Source organism: Petaurus breviceps, unplaced genomic scaffold, assembly GCF_028583685.1.
Source record: "Petaurus breviceps papuanus isolate PSGF00001 unplaced genomic scaffold, PetGlider_PUasm1.0 98, whole genome shotgun sequence".
NCBI classification, from domain to species: domain Eukaryota; kingdom Metazoa; phylum Chordata; class Mammalia; order Diprotodontia; family Petauridae; genus Petaurus; species Petaurus breviceps.
In genome coordinates, this window is record NW_027187460.1 from 23848159 (window position 1) to 23851962 (window position 3804).

Below are 3804 nucleotides of genomic sequence, written 5' to 3' on the forward strand. Positions count from 1 at the left end.
AATCATTTCAAGCAGACAGGCCTCCAACTGTCCAATCATTACATCCATACCTAGTCAGTAACCAAAGAGGGAAGCATCAACATCTGGGTTTTTCAAAGCTGGGGGGGCTCTCAACAGCTGCCCAGAATCTCATTTGGTCAAATCACACAACACTTCCCAAAGTGAGCCCCCCAAAGTCATTTTTGTAGACAATTTCCTATAGTGTTAGGAAGCAGGACACTCATATCATTCCATCATCTACTGCCAATGTCAGTCCTATGGCATCCTAAGGCAGCAATCATATTCTAAGGCACAAATCCAGAACAAGAACCACAGAAATGGCCTACAGGAAGCTAGGCTGACAGAGAGCACTCTATGAAGAATAGGAAACCGGCAAAGTTCACCATTTGTCCTCTTTCCTATGACATTTCCCTCCCTTTGGATATGCTTTCACCTTTACCCCCCCCCACTCCCCACTCCTTTCCTACAGTCACCCCAACCTCTTATACTGCTGGATCTCACTGTAATAAGAGAAAGCAACTGATAACCTCAGTTACACTGAAGTATTCTGGACTTACTGTGTGATATCCTCCAGTGAATATTCATGCTAGAAAAGAGACAGATGGAATTTAATGCAAAGAGCTCTAAAGAAGCATAAGAACAGGGCTCTAATCCCAGCTCTGCCACTATCTGGGTATAGAAGCTCAGGAAATTCAATGAGCATCACTGAATCTCACTTTCTTCATTAGTAAAATAAAGGAGGGTGAGTATTGGACTACATGACCTCAAAAGGATACTGTTATCCTGTGATCTATATCATCCCTTACCAAATTGACAGATTACATAAAACAGAGAGAGATAGCTAATACATTTGAGGAAAGATTCAGTACCCAAGGGCTTATTGGTTTCCTGTGACATGATATGGTTTACATTTCTAAAATCCATCAAATAATGACTCAAATCTTCCTCTTTCTTCCCCTTCCCCTTCCCTTTCCCCTTTCCTTTCCTTTTCCTCTCTTCCTCTTCCTCCTCCACTTCCTCCTCCTTCTCCTTTTTCTTCCTATGTACAGCCCCTTCTCATCTAAAACTAGCCTACATATATGCTAAGAACTTTTCCATCCAAACTTCCAATTTAAAAATGGTTCTCACACTCATTCATTGCTTTGCCATGACATCACCCATCCTTTTTAACACTGTTTATAATAAATTAGAACTAGGCTTCCCATTAAGAATAGCTCACACGTAACCCTCCCAGTGACTCTTACGAATGCTCCTCAATGCTTATAAAAAGCAAAAATAAAAACTATATAGCATACAACCTCAGCTGGTCATTTGGGTTCTTTCTCTGCTCTTGCCAAATGACTCAGCACATTTACAAATCTTTCTAAGTATCAAAATATTTATTCAAGATCTAGGCTACTAAAGGGACCCAGAAATTATCATTGCCAACCACTACCACCTTCCAGAGAATAAGCTCTGTGAGGGCAGGAGTTATGTATTGGTCAGGATTATGTCCTCTACCACACCTAGGACTCGTTCTTACATACCTATGGTTGGCCCTCATTGAATGTGTGCTGAGTGAATGAGTAAACCACTAAGTGCCTCACCAGATTTTGGTTTTCCTATTCATAAAATATCTAATCCCAATGTGAGTCATTACCATTTGATCAAATGCTCTGAATTCCATTTTAAACAGAGAGGAAGAGAAGGCTCCTCTCCCTACTTTCCCTTCAGCTCTCTCCTTCTTTATCTCTCCCCCACTGTTTCTCTCATCTGCTACTAGAAAGACTAATTTCTTGGTCTACTTTCCCTGAAATTTAGCAGGGGAATGAATCCCTTCCAACTGAAAGGACAAGGAAAGACAATACAAACAAAATTTTTCTCTGCTGAGCTCCAAGCTTGCATCAACAACTGACTAATACACATTTTGAACTGGATGCCCACTAGACATTTCAAACTCAATTATGTCCAAAACAAGACTCATTATTTTTTTATCCTAAAACTCATCCTTCTTCTCAACTTCCTTATCACTCTTTCAGGTACCAGTATTTGCAACTTTGGTGTCATCCTCAATTCCTCACTCTCACTCACTTCAGATATCTAATCACTCACTAAAACTTACCTTTTCTTTCTCTTTAATATCTCTCAAATAAGTCTCCTTTTCTCTAAATACCTTTTAAGTAGGGTGATAACTACTTCAGGCCTTCATTGCTTTTTGCCTGGACTGCACAATAGCCTCCTAATTTCTCTACCTTCCTCAGACCTCTCCCCATTCCAATCTATCCTTCACAGAGTTCCCAGAGTAATTTTTCCCTAAAGCATAGGTCTAATCACATTGGGATAGATGGCCTTAAAGGTCTCTTCTATCTCTAAATTATGTCCCTACGTCACCAGAAATGGCAGACCACTCCAATATCTTTGCCAAGAAAACCCCAAATGACGTCACAAAGAGTTGGACACAACTGAAATGACTAAACAAAAATAACAACAAAAATGTCACCATATACTATTCAATAAATTCCAGGAGCTTTCTGTTACATATGGCATAAAATAAAAACTGCTCTGGAGTTTCAAATGTTTTACAACCTGGGCCCTTCCGTAGCAATCCAGTCCTTTAACACATTATTCCTCTTCATGGTCTCTGTGGTCCAGTTATACTGGCCTACTTTCCTCTTCCTTACATGTTACTTTATTTCCTGTATTCGTGCACTGGTATTTTAAATGTACACCTGAAATATTGTCCCTTAGTCACCCTCTGATTTCCACCAAGAGAACAAAAACATGCCACCATCAGTAGGAGGGATGTCCCGGTCCCCTCACCTGATAATTCCTTCCTCTCTGAGGTTGTCTTCCATTGAATCTGAGTGTTTTTGTGTGTGTGTGTGTGTGTGTATGTGTATATATGTATATAAATGTGTATATACATACATGTGTGTATATGTGTATATACTCTATCATTTTAATGTAAACTCCTAGAGGGCAGAATATGTACAGTGTCTATTGATTGGTCAACCCCAATAGCCCTATATCTTGTGAACCTATAATTCAAATCAGACCTGGGTTCAAATCTCAAGTTCTATTAATTGCTACCCATACAACCTTGGGCAAGTGAGTCATTTGGCATCTCTGATTCTCCTTTTTTCTCATGAAGAAATTGACAGGGTTGTAGGAAAGAATCTTAGTGGTCCCTTCCAGCTTCTATTCCTGTGATTTCATGAAACAAACTTTTGTTGAATTAAAGTCTGAAGAGATGACTCAGACTGCCTTTCTAAAGAATTAGGAATAATGGGTGGATGTTGGAGGGAGGCAAATTCATTCTTAATAAAAGGAAAGCTTAACAATTTGATCAGATTGTTTTCCTCTATGAGAAAATGTAGGCTTATTTAGGGCAGGGTATACCTATTGTTAATCTTTGTATCCCCAATATTTAGGATAGTGTTTGGCATATAAGAACTAGATAAATACCTCTTTATTCATTCATAGGGGATTTCCATGCTAGTTTGGAACCAGGGTAACTTGGGTTCAGACCCTGTTCCTGACACCAGCTGTGTAATCCTAGATAATTCTTGTAACCTCTGATTACTTAAGGCAAATAACTGCAATTTATCTTTATTGCCAAAGATAAGCTACAATCTGCTTTGATAGAGGAAGTTCTTGATACCGAGGAAGTCACAAATCCCTCTGAATTCATGTAAATATTGCTAATATCTTTTTTTTTAAGACTGGGTATCTTTGACTGTCCTTGGCTGAAAGTTCTGCCAAGTCTTATGATGGAGAGAGAAAGAGAAGGAGGAGGAAGAGAAGAAAAAGAAAAACCTGAGAGAG